Source organism: Alnus glutinosa, chromosome 8, assembly GCF_958979055.1.
Source record: "Alnus glutinosa chromosome 8, dhAlnGlut1.1, whole genome shotgun sequence".
Lineage (NCBI taxonomy): Eukaryota > Viridiplantae > Streptophyta > Magnoliopsida > Fagales > Betulaceae > Alnus > Alnus glutinosa.
Genome location: NC_084893.1, coordinates 13,509,343 through 13,532,545, shown reverse-complemented (window position 1 = coordinate 13,532,545; position 23,203 = coordinate 13,509,343). Strand labels below are relative to the sequence as shown.

At 41.8% G+C, this 23,203-nt stretch overlaps 1 pseudogene; it reads right to left on the bottom strand.

Annotated features, from left to right (window-relative positions):
- Nucleotides 1–23,203, bottom strand: part of LOC133876137 (probable LRR receptor-like serine/threonine-protein kinase At1g56130) — a 49,230-nt pseudogene that overhangs the window by 6,956 nt on the left and 19,071 nt on the right.

The following is a 23,203-nucleotide window of genomic DNA, read 5'->3' as shown; positions in this document are numbered from 1 at the left end:
AAAATTGATTTGCAGTTTGAATCTATCCAAAAGTGAGTTTGCTGACTTCATTATAATCTTGGAATTTAATCGGTTTTTCATCTAAAACCTGTTACAAGAAAACACAAAAACAACACAAAACATCAAATTATAACAAAACTAAGAGCTTAACATATGTAAATTAAGGGGCTTGAATGTATAACATTCAACACATATCATCCCACCCCTTTTGAATAAACTTCCAAACACTCACACCATAAGACCCCATCACCGGTAATGAACTCCAACCTCCCCTCACTCCCATACTTCACCTCAATCACCGATCTCTACAAAGCATCGCGTTCATGAGAAAACCTCCACATCCACTTCCCTAATAAGGCTTGATTAAACTTAATAACATTACGAACTCCCAGTCCACCAACCTTGATTGGAGAACAAACCCAATGCCAATTGACTAAATGAAATTTAGTCTCATCCCCCATACCACTCCACAGAAACTCCCTTTGAAGCCGCTCCAGTTTCTTGGCTACACTCACAGGAATGGGGAACATAGATAAATGATAAGTAGGAATGCTAGACAGTGTACTATGAATCAACGTCACCCTACCACCCTTGGATAAATAAAGCTTCTTCCAACTAGCCAACCTTCACTCCACCTTCTCAATAACCCCATTCCAAATAGAAAGAGATTTAAACGACTCCCCCAACGGCATACCCAAATAGGTCATCGGTAGAGACCCAATTCTACAACCCATAATATGTGCCAGACTCCACATCATCCACCTCGCCAATGGGGACCAATTCGGATTTGCCTAAATTGATCCTCAACCCTGACACCGCTTCAAAACATAAGAAGGTACACCTCAAATTTCAAACATGCTCGACTTGTGCTCCACAAAAAATTAAGGTATCATCAGCAAACAGCAAATGATTCACCACTAAAGTTTCATTATCGCTGATGCCCACCGAGAAACCTGACACCAAGCCTTGGAGCATAGACTCATTCAACATCCTACTAAGCACTTCCATAACCACCACAAACAGCAAAGGAGAAAGAGGATCACCTTGCCTAATCCCTCGCGAGCTCTGAAAGAAACCTGTTGGCGCACCATTAACCAAAATGGAAAATTTTACAGTAGAAGCGCAAAATTTAATTCATTTCCTCCACCTCTCCCCAAACCTACACCTCTGAAGCATGTAGAGTAAGAAATCTCAGTTCATGTGACCATAAGCTTTCTCCAAATCCAGCTTGCATAATAACCCAGCCTCTCCCGACCGCATTTGGCTATCTAGGCATTCATTGGCTATAAGAACTAAATCCAAGATTTACCGACCATCAATGAAGGCTTTCTGAGAGCTCCAAATTATTTTCCCCAACACAGATTTGAGCCTGTTAGCAAGCACCTTAGAAATCATTTTGTAGACCCCTCCCACCAAATTGATAGGCCTAAAGTCCTTAACCTCCACCGCGTCTGCCTTCTTAGGAATTAGGGAAACAAAAGTTGCATTCAAACTCCCCTTAAATTGGCAGCTATTATGAAATTCTAAAAAAACTTCCATAATATCTTGTTTGGGAACCCCCCAACATTTCTGAAAGAAAGCCATAGAAAAGCCATCTAGACCCGAAGCCTTATTCCCGTTCATCTCCCACACCACCTCCCATACCTCCTGCTCCTCAAAGACACGTTCCAACCAGAGACACTCATCCGCATCAATGGTAGAGAGAGAAATCCCATCCACCCTAGGCTGCCACGAACTCTGCTCGGTGTACAAAGTGCCATAATAATTTACAAAGTGATCCTTAATCTCCACCAGATCAGTAGACATAGCCCCATTAATCCTCAGAGCTCCAACATGATTGTGTACCTCCGATGCGAATTTGCCACCCTATGAAAGAATTTAGTATTATTATCCCCTTCCTTCAGTCACAGAACCCGAGATTTTTGCCTCCAATTAACCTCCTCAAATAAGAGTGTTTTTTCCAGCTCCCTGATCATGTCTGACTTTCGTACCCGCTCCTCCTCCACTAGCTAAGACTCAAAACACTCCAACTCTTTAATAACTTCCAATAATTCCTTCTTCTTGCCCACATCACTGAAGACCTCCGCATTCCATTTCTTCAAGTCCGCCTTTAAAGCTTTCAACTTATTCGCCAGCACATAACTCGGCAGACCTTGGAAATCATAAAACTCCCACCAACGTTGCACTTGTTCCACAAAACCATCCGATTTGAGTCACATGTTTTCGAATTTAAAATGTCTTTTCCCTTCTCTTTGCGGTCCACAATCCAATAGCAAAGGGAAATGGTCCGATAAAAGTCTAGGCAATCGTCGTTGTGATACATCAGGGTAATGTTCTTCCAACACCAGAGAAAGCAAAAACCTATCAATTTTAGACCATACCTGGTTATTGGACCAAGTAAACTGCCCTCCATGAAAAGGAATATCTACCAAACTTTGCCCATGTATGAACTCCGAAAAGTCTTCCATAGCCGCCGAAAAACCACCTGCTCCCGATTGCTCACTCGAAAACAGCACCACATTGAAGTCTCCCCCAAAGCACCACGGCCTATCCCACAAACTCATCAAACCAGCAGTCTCATCCCACAACACCCTCCTCTCCCCATCATCATTGGGCCCATACACAGCCCCAAACACCCACATAAAATTGTCATCAGCGTTACGTAATGAAACAGCTAAGGTATACCATCCCACGCATTCATCCACCTTCTCTATAGCCCTCCTATCCCACATAATCAGAATTCCACCTGACGCCCCACTAGCCCCCATATAACACCAATCCATGTGTTGGTACCCATAAACTGCGAACCACCGCTCTAGTAATGACTTCCATTTTTGTCTCCATCAAACACACCAAATCAACCTTCCAATCTCTAATGAGCCCTTTAATATGCAATCTTCTATCCAGCTCATTTATCCCCCTTACATTCCAAGATAGTATTTTAAGCTTCATTAACATACGTCACACCCCTACCCTTTCTTCTCCTTCTATTAGATTGCTCCCCCTTCTGGAGCAATTCAGCCGCTTAATCTCCCTATGTCCTTTCACTCCTGAAACTGTGGTAACCATAGCCAAGGATTGGACCTACCTGGCTTCTACTAATTCAAACAATGCCAACAATTTATCTTCATATTGGTCACATGACACTCTTACTAGTTTGTAGTAACCTTTCACCCTCTCTATCACCCATCTAGGAGACACACTCGAACTTGCGTCCTTGTCCATCTCCACTGCCAAAGGCATAACCGAAATCGGGCCAATACCCTCCAATTCATCACCTACTCCACCCTCCACAATTTCAGAACTGAATTCAGATCGGACAACGACAGAGGACAGCTCCTTTAAGCCCTCCGGCTCTCTAGGATTGCATGCATAAGAAAATTCATCCACCCCAATACATCCAACTCCCTTCCTTCCTCCCAACTTGAGTTCAACCCCCTGACTGGGCTCAAGCTGGAACACCGGGTCTGAGATTTTCGGATAAATACCTTCCTTCTTCCCCACGGGTTCTTTGGTAACACCTCTAGTGATCCCCAGCTCTCCTATATCTTTTTCCACAACCACGCGGCTTAGTTCTTCCCCTGTGCCTAGACTGAGTAGTCCAAGCCCGCCGTTTTCAACCTCAAGACTAGTACACGGATCCCCCCTCACAGCTAGGTTCCTCCACTTCAAGCTCCTCCACCACACAATCTTCCTCTTTCCTCTCCTCGGTTTGCTCAATCCCTGTATCAGTGCATCCTTCCGGCAAAACCGGAGAACTTGACCCTGTCACTTGCACCTTGCCAGCAAGCCTGACCTTCCCACCGCCAGGTGAAGAAACATCCTGATCTGTCAGCACCACCTTGTCCGGCTAGAGAGTTAGCGCCAGAGGTTGCCGGGTCACGTTCTCTATTTCAATGCACATTTCCGGCAAACCCGTGGAACACAACCCTGCCGATAACACCCTGTCAGCAAGCTTGACCTTCCCACCTCTAGGTGAAAGAACAGCCTATTCTGTCAGCACCACCCTGTCCAGCTGAAGAAGAGTTGGCGCCAGCGGTGGCCGGGTCACTTGCTGCCACTGTGTTGTCACCTTGCGTGGAGAGTGCCTAGAGTAGACACACGTGGGCTCATGTTCACGCTTGTCTGTGGTCATAGGGTCCTTGAATTTTAATCATTCAACATGGGCCTTATTCCCCTGCCCCCCATCTTCTAGCCCACCTGAATCTGTATTTGCATTCACACAGCCTAACTCCAAAAGGCCCAACCACCTCTCAGCTTCTGCCTTAAAATGACGAAGGAAAGACTTCAATTCCTCCATATTTTTCGCCTTGTCAATATTGTGCTTCAAACCGTTTCCCAAAATAGAAACGGCTGGCCGATTTGAAAATGTAACTCCCCTTTCTTCTGCATGATCGCCGGCCTCAAGTAAAAGGACTTCCTTTTTTTGGCTCCGACCGAATGTCCCTACTACCTCTGCCTTCAGCTGGAACCCCTACTCCGAACGACATCTTTCCTCCTAGCACCGCCGCATAGGACTGACCTTCCCAACCTACCTATAGCTTTCGGTGCTGCATCAGTTTTCCTTCCAGCAGCTGTCCCGCCGACCTGTTGCTTTGCATGATAGGTGGTCAACTTTTGAAGTTGCACTCAAACATCTAGCCACCCTTTCCCATCACTCCCTTCCAAAATCACCGCGTAACTATGTCGTCCTCCTCCACCATATTCTGACAGCTCAATGAAATGGCCATGCTTATTCTTTCTACGCAGCACCACATAAACAGTGCCACCCAGCCAGAAAGTTCTCCACTTATCGTTATCTTCTTCTCCCTTGGATAGCCTTTCCACTGCTTGCATCAGCCAAACCAGGCTGGACCATCCTAAGATAACCGCCCGGAACAAGTGTCTACTCCTTTCGGCCAGCCGAACCCCGCCACTAACCTCAAACTGGAATTCAAAGGACTTCGAGTTCACATAGCAATAGCTAAGATAGCCCATACCGTCCCCGAGATGCTGCCCGTAAAAACTCACTCCTAGTTGAAACTAAATTCTGGTTCTTCTCCTCTGCAAAGACCCTCACGCACCACCCCCGCACTCATGCGCTACCTCTCATAGAGAGAGAGAGCGAGAGAGAGAGCTAATGTGGATCAATATTGACTTAAACTTGTTTGCGAGAACCTTGGGAATAATCTTGGACATTGCACCATTTATATTCAAAGAGTCCACATGATTGAATTTACGATGTGAAATGGCCACCCTATGAAAAAGTTGTGTTTTTGTCCCCCTCCTTTAGCCACAAAGCTCGTGATTTCTGTCTCCAGTTCATTTCCTCAAAAATGAGAGTTTTCTCCAGCTCTCTCATATCTCTCTTTCTAACCCTTTCCTCCTCTAAGCAATGACACTCTTCAATTAAATCCAACTCTCGAATACCCTCCAATGATTCATTCTTTTTCTTCCCTACATCACCGAACACTTCCTCATTCCATTTATTCAAATCAGCCTTCAAAGCTTTCAACTTATTAGCCAAAACGTAACTTGGTAATCCATAAAACTCAAAGGACATCCACCAAGTTTTAACCTTATTAGTTTTATTGGCTACATTCTGTTGACAAAATCACTACCATGTAAGTATGCTGCTATAACAGGGATGTCGTATTATTCCAGAGTTTATCAGAATATTCAAGAGATTATTTCTCTGAAATGGAAAGGGCCTTAATATGACAAGTATTAGTGTCACAAGCATCAAGAAGGCAATTTTCGGACTCCAGGAAGATTCTGCGCATTTTACAACTCAGCAAAAGTGAGATCCCTAGTTGGCCGTTCGAATGGCCCGGTGTAACGTCCAGATGCCTATCAGTTCGAGAAGATTCTGAACAGCTCAGCATAGACAGCATGAACTCGTCTGGACAATAGGGCAACACAGTCCAGACGCTATTCAGTGTTCGAGAAGATTTTGAACTACGCAGTAGACACATTTGGTGAAGATAGCTTAACACCGTTCGGACGCGGTCCTTAATAAGGCAACGCGTAGAGAACTCAGAATCCGTGTTGAATTAGGTCTTCAAAAGCCTATAAATAGAGTTCTCTAGGCTTGTATTATTTACAGAATTCGGTATTGAATTCCTTTGAGCTTAGAGAGGGTGTTTGCGTAGAAACTATGAAGATCTGCTAGCTCTCTAAGAGTTGTCTGTCGTGTGATTTGAACATGTGAAGTCTAGCTTAGGTAGGAGCCTTAAGTTAAAGGATTCCATTGAAAACCCCTTCAGGTAGGAGACTTGGTTACGAAGCGTTCACTTTGGATTACATGTTAGAGTGCAAGGTACGATCGCTGCATCAGGAGTATGAGTGTTACTGCTTTGCTATTAGCTTTGTTTTTTGAATAGTGGATACCCTAGATTTGGCTGCCCCGAAGTGATTTTTCTCTTAATTGAGTTTACACCTCATCAATAAAATATTTGTCTCTTTTAAATTCCACATTTAATATTTTGTTGCACATTTGATCACACACACGATAAATTAGAAGTCATTATTTTTCAAACCTGATCAACAAAACCATCAGATTTCAATCACATATTTTCAAATTTAAAATACATGCTCCCTCCTCTAGGCGCCCCACAATCCAACAGCAAAAGAAAGTGATCTGACAAAAGTCTTGGCATTCTCCTTTGTGTTACCTGTGGAAAATGTTCTTCCCACTCCGGAGAAATTAAGAACTTATTAATTATAGACCATGTTTGATCTTGATTATTCGACCAAGTAAACTAACCACCTTCAATCAGAAGATCCCCCTAAGCTCTGCATGAAGATCCCTATACAGTACAAATTCAAAAATAGAATCTGAGGCAAACAATAAATTCTTCAAAAAAATCCTATCCTCATGTCAGAGTCAAGTTTGATCTATTGTTGTTAGGGATATTGACACCTTGGGGAGTCTTTCAGTGATACTAGAATATAGCATGTTGGGACACCACTCAACCTAATAGCTTACGTCTATGGGTTTAGACTTAAATTTGCTATATTAACCACTCACACTTGTGACGTGTTTCCAATGTGAGACTCAATCTTTTTACACTCTCACATGTATGCTCAATAATCTCCCCTTCACGTGTGAGTTCACCACATTGCTACACTTCCCCTCAAATGGTAGCTTTTTATTTATCTTATGGGTCGTCTCTAGTATCATTAGTGTGCTATGTGACTTTGTCCTTACCGTGCAACTTTGTCCCTACTCTATGAACTTGTTTGTGCCTATGCCATGAATCTTTGCCACTTACTCTATGGGCATAATTACAGTTCATGCTCACATCCTCGCACCTTGCAATTTTGTCCCTACTCCATGGACCTTTGTCCATATTTTCGTTACTCAACCATACCACACACTACCATCAGCTCTGATACCATTTGTTAGGAAGATTGACTCCTTGGAGAATCTTTCAGTGATACCATAATATAGCATGTTAGGACACCAATGAACCTGAAAGCTTATACCTATGGTTTTGAGCCCAAATGTTGCTATATTAACCAGTCATAATTGTGGCATGTTCACAATGTGGGACTCAATCTTCTTACACTCAACACACATGTATACTCAACAATCTCCTGACATGTGAGTTCACCATCACATGGCTACACTCCCCCTCAAACGAAAACATTTTATCAATCTTATGGGTAGTCTCTAGGATCACTTGTGTTTTATGTGAGTTTGCTTGTTTCATCCCCTTTTGCCCCTACTCCATGGAGTCGTTTATGCCCGTGTCATGAACTTTTGCCCCTTACTCAATGGACTTTTGTTCATGCCTACACCTTATATCTTTATCCTTATTTCAGGGACCCTTGTCTGTGCTTGCGCCACTCCATCATACCGCACACCATCATCAGCGTTGATACCACTTGTTAGAGAGATTGACACCTTGGAAAGTCTTTTAGTGAGACTATAATATAGCATGTTGAGACACCACTCAATCCATTAGCTTAAGCCGACTGGTTTCGGCCCAAATAACCACTCACACTTGTAACATCTTTCCAATGTAGGACTCAATCTTTTTCCACTTGCACATGTATACTTAATAGCAATTATTTAGTATTTTTTTTTAGTTACATTCAGTTTTGTATGCGACTCTCCTCCACAGTGGTTTTATTGAGTTCATAAAAATTTGTTTTTGCTTTATTTGTTAAGAATCACCAGATGTTAGTGATTCTACAATTGGTATCAGAGTCATTCTTAATTTCAACAATTAGTATGTAATTCACATGTGAGTGGCTAAATTGTTGAGTAGCTAAGTCTGATATTATGTAGTACCACCAAAATTTAGTCTCGAGTAATGACATTGTTGGACCCAACTCATTAGTTTAAGCTTGAGAAATGCTACATGAACTTAAACTTTTACAAATGGAGCCTTACTAACTGATGTAAAGCTTATTCATTGGAGATGATCAAAATAATTAATAAAAGGAAATACTAAGGGTACCAATGAATAAGCTTCACATCATCTTAGTAAGACTCCATTTGTAAAAGTTTAAGTACATATAGCATTTCTCTTTAAGCTTTGGAGGTTAAATGGTGTCCACATGTCGTATCAAGTCTTCACACAAACAATTTTCAAAATTCAATTTCTAACTAGTGGTATCAGGCTTTTTGGATTGTTCTTAGGGTGTTCTAAAAAAAAAAAGAAAAAAAAAAAGAAGGGTGGTTTCCCCTCAATTTGAGGTCTATTCAGTATTAGCTAAAAAAAAAAGAGAAAGGAAAAAAAAATAAATAAATAAATAAAAGAAGATTGAGGGGCACTCTGCCTAATATAATTTTGCAAAAGATGGTGGATCCATCAAAAGGCTCATGAAGATAATGGAATTCATTGGAAAGAAGGACAAAATGAGTTGAATATAACAGGACTATACAAGTGAACACTGATCAAAATTAAGAAAAAAAAATACTTATTCTTCATATTAGAGGAAAGTCTTTGAATGAACTTGGGAAAAAAGAAGAAAAAGCATTATGTTTTCCGGTAAGGAGCATTTCCATTATGGGGTTGGGGTTTTTCCACGAATTGAAAGAATATATGCCCTCATATGATTTTTGGTTAACAATTAAGTCTATTCCTAAAGATGAAGCAAAATTGTCTAGATTACATGTGCCTTTTAATCCTCCAAATGCTATTAGGCATGTAATCTAGAATTCGATAAATTTGTTGATGACAACAAAGTTGTTTATGAGCAAGATGCTATGAAGGATGACAACATTGAAATTAGAGTAATACTATTTATTAGACCGCTATACGACTAACATACAACTTTTTTTTGATAAGTAAGTAGATTTCATTGAAAAGAAAGCGTAAGGCGCCCCTACGTACACAGGAAGTATACACAGGAGAACTACAGCTAACCCGAAAAAAACCAGGAAACAGCCCCCAAGTCAAAACCTAGAAAACAAAGAACCAACTAAAATACTACCCGCAAAAGAAACCAAACAGCACCCAAAACACCAAGAAAACCTGAGAACAACCCACCAAAAAACCCTCAAAGCAACCAACCCTACGACCTATTGGCCTTGTCTCTCCTGCACCTCAAAGAAGCTTTGATTTCTCCTTAATTTACGGAACTTTGTAGATTCCGAAGCTCCCTCTTACTCTCGCGTTTCTTGTTCTCAATCATCTCACCCCAAATCTCCCGATGCTTCTTTCTCTGTTCTTTAGTCACCAATGGATACACCTCGGAGATCTTCCCCCAGAGCTCTTCCTCAATACTCCAACAATCCTTCTCCCAATTCTGATCGCAAACAATAGGCTGATCCTTCTTCGCTTGAAGCTTTGATACCTCCTCCTTTCACCAATAGACTGCATCTCGGACTTTCTCTCCCAAAGTCGAATCAGTGGATAACTCTGAAATCCGATGAGGATCTTCAGCAGACTTCTTCCCTTCTACTGGATCTGCAGAGACTTTTAGGAGGAACGGGAAACGGAAGCCCTGGTTGAGCTGTCATAGGTCCAGAATCAGAATAGGACTAAGCAAGAAGCAGTGCCCGGCTAGGTGATTGATCCCTTGCTTCAGTCCGACCAGCTTGGTTGAAGGTTCAGTGCAGTGGAATGGAAGTTCCGTTCCTGCATTTATCTTAATGGCAATGCCTTGGCCTTCCTTCTTCTAATGGAAACGAGCGGCAGATAATGGGGAAACTCGTGTTCGCACAAAGAAGAAGCTGTGTGGGCTTGAATAGAAGGAACCGCAGGGACTAGAGAGGAGGACACCGGAGAAGAGTTCAACTCAGAACCGACCAACAAGGAGACAGAACCCAGAGAAGCTGCCGGAGCCACCGGAAGTAACAACTCCGGTGCCGGCAGAGGAGGATGACAGAACCCCAAATAACCCAATGATACCATACCCATACCCTCAGAAGATTCTTTAAAGGCTGGAGTCTGGCTTGAAAGCACCATATGGACGTTGCTCGACTCACCCCCGATGGAAGGCATAAACGACGTCGTCCCTGTAACTGCCGACGACGAGGGCTCCGACCTAATGGAACCCCCAACAGAAACCGAGATCGCCGGACCCGCGCCCTCTGTGGCTACCGACGCAGCAACCTCCAAACCCCCAGGAGGAGGTTGAACCAGAATCAGCCCAGATGACACCTTCGACGTCGTCTTCGGTGGCGAACTCGACGGACGGAAGACTTTAGCTTTCGACATTTGACGACCCACGCGGAAGCCAGAAGATTTACGACTTAGCACCGACCCAGCAAAATGGTCCAGAAGATTCCTTATGGCCCGGCCCAAAGCCATGAAAAACCCAGAACCCAACTTATGCCACGTTCGCAGCCTCGAACGTTCGATTTTCAAATTTGAACAAGAGGGACGCTTCTTACCCTGCAGACAAAGAAAACGGTCTTTGTCCAACAGGTTGAGCTGATGCGACTCCAGCGAGAAGCAATCCACTGCTGTTCTCTATATAGACTCTGCATGCCACACTGTCGGAAGAAGATCAAGCTCACAAGGCTCCGGCAACGAAGCCCTTGACCTAGAACGACCGCCACCCACGATGGAAAACTCCTTCGCAGCAATGGCCGGAACCGACCTCAACGCCTCCGCAAAAGAGGGTCCCGTCCACTTTAGAGCAAAACCCAAACTCGGCTGAACAGCCTTCACTTCCTTCTTCTCCGAAGGAGAGGAACCACTCCCACTACCCACCGGGCCAGAGAAAAAATCAACAACCTTTCTCAGCTCATCAGAGAATTTGATCCAACCCCACCCTCCACGACCCTCGGGGATAACAATGAACCCTTTCCGACCACCCAACTCGAATGAAGAAACCTCTAAAAAGCGCCCATCTTTGTTCCCACCTCTTCGAGCAATCAGAAGTTTCGATCCCTCTCTGAACGACTTTACAATTTCTTGCTCTTCCGGTTAACCCAACAACACTTCCAACATCGACGCAAGCCATTTGGAGCTCTTAGAATTCAAAATGACTACTCCCAGAAATTTTTTCCTCTTCTCCTCAACCCTCAGCGCTGATGCCCCATCCAAAACAGAGAAAGCAAAAAACTTCGACTCCACTAAAAATTTCTTATCCATCTCACAACACCCCCGGAGCACCGGCGACCAAGGCAAGCCAAAAATTACATCGCCGGAAAAAGTACCACCCAAACCAAAGAGCACTCTGACAGACTCCCCTGTGAGAATCACTCCAACAGAACAGCAAAATGGAAACTCGAAAACCAGAGAACCAAACGAAAAGACTAAGAAAGATAGAAGAAGCGGTAGGCGACGAGAAGAAACGAATCCCTAACTAGACGCGCTCTCATGCGCCGACGCAAGGGCAGAGGGGGGAGAGAGAGAGAGAGAGGGAGAAAAGTAATTTTAAAATGGCATGTTAGTTTAGTCACTTTGAATAATAGCTGTGACTCCACTAACATACAACTTAGGTAACATGGTAGTGAAAACAGCCTTTTTTTAAAAAAAAAATTTGACTGCCTCATCATATAATTGTATGATAGTCATATAAATAACATTACTCTTGAAAACTACACCTGAAGAAGTGCTTTTAGTTTTGAGAAAGCGAAATAAAGATTTTGAGCATAGAATTGATTTACCAAATTTTGTTTCAGAATCAAAATTCAATGGAGAGATTTATTGTTGGTAAAAAATTGAAGGGTAAATGTATCATAAATCCCTAAGTCAACGTACGATTTGAAATTAATCTCTCACTTTTTAAAAATAAACTTTTGGTCCTTAACTTTTTCGCGAATTTGAAAGAGGTCCCTCCGTCAGATTTCCGTCCAATTTTTTGACATCTGTTAGTGCCACATCACTATTTTTGCCACATCACCTTCAAATAATTTTTTTATTATATTATAAATTAAAATATAAAAAATAAAAACTGAAAAAGAAAAATATCAAAAAGAGAAGGGAAAAAAATGAAGTCACCCACCACCATCCCCACCGTTGGGGGTGTTCCATTGGGTGGCTGAAGTCTAGTGTCTTCGCTTTTTGACAAAGAAACGAGGTTCACAGTCGGATTTTGAAATCTGGATTTGAGGTCCATAGGTCTTTCTACAATTTTCTGATGGGTTTGTATTCAAAAGGCAGGAGGTAGTAAGAAGTACACCAACTGTTGGAGAAATTTCTTGATAGATATGTGACTAGTTGGAAGCTTTCACCAATAATGATTCATCTGTCTCTAAAAATTCCAATATGATGTCCAAAATTATACGCTATGTTCTTTTGGAAGATCCACCAGATGACAAGAAAGAATTGATTGGTTCTGAGAGGTATTTTGCTTGATGTGGATCTTATATTTCTTTGGAAGTTTCTGAGTATATTGTGATGTCATTGAGATATTTTCTGTGTTGCTTGAAATTGTTCACAAAGATGCTAAGGAAGATCGAAACCTGGAAGGCAGAAACGAGACTTTGCATGTGCAGTTGCAATCCAGGGTAGTAGATCATCCTATGTGAACTGGTCTGCCAGAAAGCTGCGACCACTGCTTTGGAGGTTCTACAGAATCTCAGGATCCCAACCCCACACAGCAATGACTATTGCTCACCAGTTTGCATGTCACTTTACTTTTTAATGGTATCTGATATACTATGATAATCAACACATATTGCAATAGCCAGCGTCCCACCAATCAGAAGCACACAATATTGTGGTAACAAGGTCACTGCTTCCAATTTGACTAACAAAAGAAAAGGTAATATTGCAAGCTCTAATTGGTTATTTGCAGGGAATTTCAAAATGTTTATGAACACCATCTTCTTATTAGATAGTCAAGTTTGCAGCACTCAGATGATCTGGAGAAGAATGACTTACCTTATAAACAAGTCCAAAACCTCCCTCTCCAAGTTTTTTAGAAGGACTGAAGTTGTCTGTAGCAGTCTTTAGTTCGACGTAACTGTAAGTGTATGGTCTAGCGTCAATCCCTAGGAACTCTGCAAATTCAACATGAACCTAGGTTATGGTCGTCAACTATTTGTCTGGTCATCAACTTTCTTATTTAGTTTGTACAACAAAAACTTCTTTCGACATTAAATATTAAATAGGAAGACTGTAAGTTCTTGCAGAAATGTCCCAATGCCTCTTAGTTTTTAAAATCTACTACCAAGAAATCCGCTACTGTAAAACACCACCAAAAGTGTTTTGCCTGGATTTTGTTTAGCTGAAAATGGCAATAAGGGTAGCAAAACCATGTTGTAGTCACAGATACACATGGGCTTTAATAGGGAATGAAAATGAATTTATACTATACTTTTTGGCGTATATATACACACATGCAAACATATTCTCCAAGTATATATTTATTCACATGCCTGAACACATATACAATACTTGAATACATATATACGTATATATATGGTTAGACACATACACACAAAATTGGTCTCACTTGAAATGCCTTCATATCTCATTCTTGTTATGTATAAACCACCAAACGATCGAGAAGCTAGACAACTATTATAGATATGCAACAGATTCTGGTTTACCTTCATCTTCACTGGTGCGACGTCTTTTTCTTCTTCAAAAAAAGCACAAAACCACAAAAACTGTAAGAAAGCTTACAAGTCCACCAGCAATTATCCCCACAATCAGACCAGTCCTGTTCTTCTTCCTGGTTGGAGGGCTGTCACTGACAGTAGGTCTGAAATCTGTACAAAATTTACTCAATAAATGGAACCAGTAAAATAGGAAATTGAGGGATTAGACTCTTCTCAAATTTTGCACGAGAACTGGATATGCAGCTCTCTTCGCCACACCATACCATGGAATATCTTTTGGAAACAGATGGTCAGGAAAGCATCATGTCATCATCACAAGAGGTGAAGTGCTGGGGCTCTCACAAAAGACAGTTGCATCTGTTCTAATGACCTATAATAAAAGGCTAGTTTTTTTGTTTTACATTAAAATTGTCTATTGAAGGCTATCACAGAAAAGAACCAAGTGATTGAATATTTTCACTTTTGTGCTCCTATTTTCATTTAATTTTGTAATTTTCCTAACAATAAGAAATCATACCACATGTTTTTAAGGACTTAGTTTATTTGTAAATTCACATCGGGTATTCTCAACTGCAACAAATCTTGCCTTTAGAGGCTTCTCTAGTTCCTACTTGATTTTTAATGTCCATTCAGGCCTCAGTATCGACAGTATCTGCTTTATTGGATTGGAATTGGGTTTAAAAAGGGCTTTTTGCTGAACTATGTCTATGCTGACCCCAGGAATATCATCATAGGACAAGGCAAAAACATCCTTATATTTTTTCACAAGGTGAATAAGTTGTTCGGATCTTCCAGAATCAACCTTACCCTACGAACCTCTTGGGCTTTGTCTGCAGTCCCTAGATGAATGGGCAAGGTTTCTTTTATGATGTGACACTAAAATGATGTCAAGGGCAAGACCATACGAGAGAGATACACCTCAAGCAAAAAAAAAAAAAAAAGAAAGGTAAGTCAACAGAGTCCAAAAGGATAGAACAAGCGGGTATGTGAGTTGGGCTCACCTATCAAACTGCCAATTATCCTTAGAATTAATGGCATCTCCATCCCCTTAAGGGATGGAGGATGAGGTCATGCCTTCAATTCCATGCGCAAATGTAATTTGACAAACTATAAGTGGAAGAATTAAAAAATCCAAGCAAAAAAGAATAGCAAGAAGATAACCTTAAGCTTCCCAATTTGAATGCAATATTTTTTACAAAATTGGTCTACTATCTTTATTCAGTAAAATGTTTGAAAACATGGAGATTCTAATTCCCAGATTTGAATGTGAAATTCCACCTTTTTACTGAGAATGATCTTAAACGCTACCAAAATAGTTGTCTTTACCACCAGAACCTCAAATGACATTGTCTTGTGCTACAACTGTTCCATTGATTGTGTGGATGCAGCAATGTCCAACATTCCATTCCTTTTTGAAATTGCAGCATCTCATAGACAGAACTGGATATCCAGTTCTCCATACAGATTTGGGGAAACCTGAATCTCGAAATTAGTGCTTAAACTCCTAAATTGTGCTTAAATAATTTCACATTCTAACCTGGGGTAACACTGATGGCTGAAATAGAAGGTCCATAAGTACCTCGCGAAGGTATGCAGCAAGTCCCTTTTCCAGCCCAAAAAAGAAGGATTTCAAGATAGTTTTCTGATACCTGAGCCTTAAATATCTCTTGGACAGCTCGAAATGTGAGCCCACCTGCCTCCCTTTGTATGTTAAAATCCTTCAAAACAAGATTCCCCTGGAAAATAAAGAAATGCAGAACTTAAGATGATGATGATGACGATGATGATGATCATAATAAATAATAAATAATAATAACAACAACAACAACAATAACAAATGATGATAATAATAAATTTTAAGAAACATAGGAGCTCTATTTCATCAAACTCCCAGTAATTATGCTTTATCCTGACTATAGACACATTCCTGATATGGAAATATTTGCATCTAGAAATTATATGGGTTAAGAAAATGAATTGGGAAATTGTTGTGAAGAAATTGCAAAGGCTATGCCATACTGGACCGAAATTTTGACCTAGTGATAGTAATAGATTTATAAAATTACTAACATAATTTTGGAGTTATTCATATTCTAAAGTTCCTCTTCAAACAACAAATTAGATAATCAATAAATTTGTTAAAAAAATCAATAGACTGCAGATGATCACAACTTTTTGAAATCATCATGATTCCAAGTCAAGGCATTTTAAGTGTCATTATACTTTACTACTCCTCACTCCGTCCCTTAATAGATGATATGTTTTCCTTCTAGGTCTGTCATAAAATAGTAGAAAGTTTACAAAAATGAAAGAATTTGTCCATTTAACTTCTCTCATATTACCTTCAAGTGTAAGCCCACATTTCTTAGTTCGTCTCAGGATATTCTAGAAGAGGATTTGTTTCTCTAGAATACATGTCATTTGTAAACTTTCATCTATTGTGAAATGGGGACTACTACAAATCAAACATATTATTTAATCACTTAGTAGGGTAACAAGCATTTTGTAAGTTCAAAAGACACCCAAGACACAGTTTCTAATGCAATTCAAAGATATAATATAGACCTGGATATAAATATCAAAAAGGCGTGTCCCCAGAGTATTCCACCTAAAAGAACCTTGGAAAGCTGTTTCTGCAAACTGGAGGCTGACAGTGTAATTACCGTTTTCTAGCCCCAAGCCATAGTATCTTAATGAAGAAGCAGAGATCCGTGCTGTCTGGAACAGCCTTATGTCTGACGCATTTGTAATGTGAGAAGACGTAGAACCTTTATACTGAGGATTGTCGCTCTCAACAAAATATCCAACATTGCTAACTGCCCACCTCTCTGTGTCTGCCACATAATACGTGGCTGGACCAAGCGTTTCATTATCACTCTCGTACACAATGGCAGAAGAAGTGATCTGTGGACCACCACACTTGATAGAAAAATTATAATCTGCATGGCAATAAAAAAGTGGCATCTATCAACATATGTTCAAAAAGGTCTCTTGATTTACAAAACTGGCATCATCTATGTCCCTGTCCTGCTTTACTTGTATGCATATTACACATTTTGTGATGACATTTTTGTGCCTGACTTTTAACCCTACTCAAATCCAGGAGCCTCTTTTACAGAGCTAGTCTTCCACTTTGTTTTTTTTTCCTTTATTCTAAAACAGATAAATAAAGAAGCAATAAACATAAAGAGGAGCATCAATTATAAGTATTAAATGCATCTCACCACAGATTTTGTGGCCTTGCATTTTTGTCTGCAGTACATCATGATTGTTCATCACTTAAGAAGTGCTAGAAAGGTGATTGTTACAGTTGTAAGAGTTATTAGGGTTTGTGGGCATTTTGGTCATTGTTATATTTCTCAATACCTATATAATAAGATGTGTGAAGTAGGCTACCTAACACGAACGTGCCAACTTGACGTGGAATACCTCAGCCTTTAGTTTTATTTAAATTTTTAATTCGGTGTATTAATATGTCTTATTTTATGATTTATTTATTTTGGTAATTCAATAAATGGGCTAGGAGGGAGATGAGACTATCCACATTCTTTCTTTTCTTGAACTCCTAGAATGGATATTGGCGATTACATGTACTAAGGAACCTCCACTTGCACAGGCGCGTCCCGCCTGGGGCTCTATCTCTCTTAGCTATCTGTCTCTCCGTCGTTCTCTCTTGCCTTTTCTTGGAGTTTCCTGGGTAGTGGGTTTAATTTTTTCGTTCTGTTGGAAGGGATGCTTTGCCTGTAGGGGTGTCGGTTTCAGCCTGATGGAGAGCTAGTTCTTTGTGGAGGTGAAGTCCTTCCGATTCTCGGTGGAAACAGGGTCTACCGAGCTTCGGGTGGAGGAAAGGAGGAAAGGGTTTTCAGGCTCTGCTGTTTTCGGGTTGAGCTGCATTGCGTGGATGCTGTCGAGGGTGGAAGAAGTTTTGGGTAATCCTGGGATCGAGGATTTCGTTAAATCCTTTAGGGAGGGGTCTAAGGCGACCATCACTCAGAGAGGTGGAAACAGGTCTGGGCGGTTCTTGGAGGTAGCTGTTTTCGACGGAGGCCGGAGAGGACGTATTTTCTTTCCTGAAGGTCGGGACGGGAGAGGGTGGAGCCGTGTTTCCGGGGGAGCTGAGCAAAATTCTGGATTCTCTGGGAACCACGGTTGGGTCTCCGACTTCTAGCGGTCTACCTTCCTCTGGTGGTTTTCCGTCGGGTGTTAAGCTGGGGAATGGAACAGGGCGTCCGTCGTTTGCGGAGGTGGTGAGTTCAGCAACAACCGTCTCAAGAAATAGGGTTGCGGCAAAGATTGTTGGAGATTGGCCTTTGCCGGTCAGGTGCGACGTGGAGAAGACGCAGCTGCGCGGAATGGAGATGGGGGCGGTCCGTTAGGTGAGAGATTGCTCCGTTCTGGAGGAGCAAGCGGTTGGCCCCTCAGGTATGGACCATCGTGTAGATGATCATTTCAGGTCTCGAGGTTGTGTCTATAGACCGGCTGGCGTGTCCAGGGATTCAGCCGTTGAGGGTGACGTTTCTCTGCAAGGGGATGGCGTGTTTGGAGTGTTCGAGAAGGTTTTTGAAATTCTGGGCCGCTTCTCCAAGGCGCTGGTTTGGGCCTGTGGCTTTTCGAAAAAGTTGGGCTCTAAGTCTTTGTTTGGGTTTAAACGTAGGGTGGGTTTTGTGGCGGGCCGGGTGCTTAAAAGGGTTAAGTCTGTTTTTAAAGGGTTTCAGGCTGGGGCTAAAGTGATTAAGCCCAATGCCAAGTTGGACGCTGTTTCGGGCCATAAGCTATCTTCGGTTTCTAGTGCGATTTTGGGGCGGCGATGGGGTCCGAGGTGTCTTCAGCGTTCGGCGGAAGTCCATGGGAGCGCTCTTCGACCGGACATGACGTCAGCGGCAGATCCTGGGGTGGATCTAGGTCTGTCACATTCCGGGGTTGATTCTAGGGATCGACAGCTCGTTCCAGTGGTCGAGTCCGTCAATCAGGCTACCGTTCTTCCTCCCCTTCCGACGCTGGTGTTGCGTCCTTCGGTGCTTCTGAGTGATCTTCCTTCTGGGGTGCGGTCTTCTATGGTTTCAAGTTTTTCCGGTTTAGGGCTCATCCATTGGCAGACAGTGGTTCTTCCGTCGGCTGGCTCTGTCTTGGTGAGGTCGGGTGTTGAGGAATTTCAGTTTGGTGAGCCTGGTGCCTCGTCAAGCGGTGTTGGGCTAGCTTCCGTCGGCGTTGCTTCTGGTGCTCCTTCGGGATCTCTCCTTCGGCAAGCAGTGGTGCATTCAGATGCCCCTGCCTTGGTGAAGAGTTTTGGTGGGGTTCCTCTTTTTGGGAAGTTCGGAGGTCCTCCCGGGGTTTCGGCTTCCATTCCCCCTTTTCAGTGGGTCTTGTTTCCTCAGTGGCCAAGGCCGTTCTCCTCTGTGTTTGGGTGCCCCCAGTTACCTAGTTTGTCATCTGGGGTCTTTGAGGTGGGGGAATCTTCAAAGGGGATTGATCCGAAGGAAAGTGTTGTTGTTTACCCCAGGGTAGTGAAAGATAGTAGATCGTGTTTTCACACGATGGGGGTTTTGTTTGTGGGATTTGATCAGAAGGGATTTCTGAATTTTTTTGACTTTGACTGAGGATGAGTGCTATGACTCTAATTCCCCTTCTAAGAAGGTTAAGGAGATAAAAAGTAAAAAGGAGAAAAGAGAGGTCAAGAATCTAGAATGTTCTATTAATTTCGATGCTAGGGGAGTGGGTTCAAGCCGGGTTAGGGGCAAGAAGTTGGGGGTTTGATGTAGAATTCTTCTTTTGGGTTTTTCGGGTGTTCTTCCTTTGTTTTTGTTTTTTTTTTTTTTGTGGTGTCCTTTTTGTATACTTCCTATATGCTTAGGGGCGCCTTTTACGCTTTTTAATGCTATTTTGTTTATTACCTATCAACAAAAAAATGGGCTAGGCTATGTTAGGCAAGAAAATAAGACTATGTTAGGTAAGTAATAAATGGGCGTTGCCCTTGGGTTTTTTAGTGGAGATCTATTTAAACATGTTTTGTAGCCCAATGAAGGACGATGAAGTTGATAATGAATGAAAATTTGAGCGTGCGCTGCTATTGTCTTCTCCCTATTTTCTATCTCTCTCGGCTTTCTTCTTCCTTTCTCTCTTGATTTCTGCTTCTTCTCCCTCTATTTCTACTTCTTCTACCTCTCAAGTTCTTGATCTATTTCTTCCGATTAATCTGTCCTACATCACAACCCTTTCTCACTAATGGTTTTCATGCAAACCTCACAACATGCTGGTATTAGAGCCTAGAGATTTTAATCCTTTTCCTGATATTGATCGTCTCTTCCTGCTTTCCTTCCTTTTCCTTCTTTCTTTCCTTTGTTTTTCTTTTCTTTCACCCAAAATCTGGTCTTGCTGCTGATTGAAGGAGACTGAGGATTTGGGCTTAATGGTTAGGAGAGTGATGGCGTCGAGATCACCGTCATCGCCATGGCTGGTTTCGTCGTCGGTGGGTTTAGTGTAGCTGGCAAAACCGCGATTGTGACTGCTGAGTTTTAAGCATTTCTTTGTTTTAAAAGAGCACATCAGGGTGGTCGGTTGGTGTAGTTGATGATATCTGTGGTGGTTGGTGCCGTCTTCGATGGCTGGAGACAAGTTTAGTGGTGGTTTGGTTCTTTTGATGAGTGGGTTTAGGTGGATATTGCGTGGGTTCGATAACCGGTGTTCTCTGTTGTCGCCATCGTAGTGGTCACTGACACGGTCCGACTGTCGCTAGCAAAATTCCAGTGGCTTTCGGAGAAGAAGGTTGTTTTGTCAGTTTCTTCATTCGCGACTTCTCTCAAAACTCTGTTTGAAATGGACAACAAAATTGCACTAAGGGCATTTTCTTCAAGTTCCACAATTTCTTTCTCTGATGATGTTGATGGCACCACGCCATCCAAAATCTTCGTTGAGGTTGATTGTTTTCTACAATAATCTCTGATCCACACCATCACCATGTCTTCCCGATTTTTCCGGAAAGAAAAAGAACGAGCAAGGTGGGAAAAGCTACGATCAGAATTCCTCGCGTGGAAAGAAGAATTGAGCAAACGGATGGAGGAGATCAGGAAAAGAATTGACCTCTCTGGTAAGCCAATCCTTGCCCATAATAGAAGAGCTCAACGCAGGTTCTGTTGGTAGAATTTTATGCCCCATATAATCGATGTCAAGGCTGGCAAGGACGTCACGATGTAGCCTGATTTTTCTGGGGGTATTTTAAGCCCTGATGGACGTGTTGTCGGGGTAGGAGTTGCTGGAATTCTTGTAGGAGCTAGTCCAGTGCAGTTTGGCGTCAACAGCAGGGTTCTACCTAACAACCAGCTTGAGTTGAAACCAAAGAAGCTGAAGAATGGGTCCGGCAGGCCAAGAGAGTCCCTGTCTCTCTATCAGGAAGGGGCTGAAAATATCTAGGGAGCTGTAGCAGATTGTGAAGAAGAAAGAAGAAGAGAGGAAGCAAGGGTCGGAAGAGAATGGAGTAATTTTTACAAAACCAGAACTGAAATAGAATGAGAAGTAGAAGGAGAAGGGAGAGCATGGCGTGATTTTTGCTTGGTTCAGCAAGAGAAAGAAAAACAAAAAAGAAGAAGTTGGTTAAAGAAGTTGGGATTTTATCGTTGGATTGACTTTTCCATATGGAATTAAAGCTCCTGCTGATTATGTACACGTGAAGGGCCCCAAGCTTGGAATTTATTCTGATGCTAGGATTTCTACATGTCAAGGGCAACCAGGATCGCTTTTTCATGAAAATAATGATGCAGAACAGTTTGCTTCTTGGGGTGTAGATTATTTGAAATATGACAACTGTTTCAATCTGGGCATCGATCCAAAAGAAAGATACCCACCAATACGTAATGCTCTAAATGCAACTGGATGCACAATTTTCTATTCCCTTTGCGAATGGGGGGTGGATGACCCAGCCTTATGGGCAGACAAGGTTGGAAATAGCTGGCGTACTATTGATGACATCAATGATACATGGGCAAGCATGATTACTATTGCCAATCTAAATGGCAAATGGGCAGCCTATGCGGGTCCTAGTGGACGGAATGATCCAGATAGGTTGCAAGTTGGCAATGGAGTGAGTTTTGCAAAACTAGAATTCTTCCTTGGGGACAAGGAAGATGTTAGGGGAGAGGGATGATACGTTCAGAATTTTAGGGCTTACGTGGCAGCACACGTGGCAATACCGAATCCCCAAGACAGCAGTGAATAAGGAGTAGAATCTCCATATATTATTTCCCTAAGTGTTTTACCTAATAAGGAATGTATTTTCCATTAGTTTATTCCTTTCTTAGTTTATTTTCCGGCATTATGTTATGACAGCTAGACGTAATGGTTATGTCATATGATCTAACCGTCTCCTACATAAATGTAACCCTAATCAATAAAATAGCATGCTGAATATTATGAAAACCTAGAATCTTTGTTGGTATCTTGGAAGTCACGACTCCCTTGAAGTAGTCATTGGAGATCACGACTCTCTCGAAGTAGCCCATATCCTTTTTCTTTGTTCTTTTTATTATTCAATTGCATCACAAAGACAAACTATTCTAGCTATCAAACTTTTCTACTATGAATTTTATTTTGCAGTACTCATGTAGTATAGAAGACACAAGTCCCAATAGACTACATATATATATATATATATATATATATATATATATATATATATATATATATAATCCATGGAAATAGGCTTGTCAACAATTAGGGGCCTGTTTGGTAACTCATTATCCCTTTCCTTTTGTCTTTCGCCCAAAAAAGTCAAAACATGAACAAACAACTTTCCTCACAAAACACAAAAAAAAACTCAAAACTCCATTTTACATTTATGTCACATCAAAACACCTTTTCAACCAAAACATAAAAAATCCCTCTTAAAAAGGGTTACCAAACACAAACTAAAGTTCTAGCCCTCCAGAATCACTTGAAACAAAAGCAGCTGGCCCCTGTGTTAATATTATGACTTGATTGAAGTCAAGTCACATCACAATACATTTAGTATATATAATACTCTTGAGTCGGTTCAGGCTCGGAAAATCAACCCCCTCAAACCAAAGATCGACCGGACTTTGGTTGGGTCTCCAAAAAGCCTACCAACAGCAAACTGCAGTTAATGGAAATCTGACAGTGGGCTGTCAGATTTGGGCGAGCCGGTCGGCCAGTTCTACTCATGCATTGCAATCTAAAACATAATCTTACCCAAAACTGATTTAAACCTATTCGTGAGGACCTTTGAAATAATCTTGT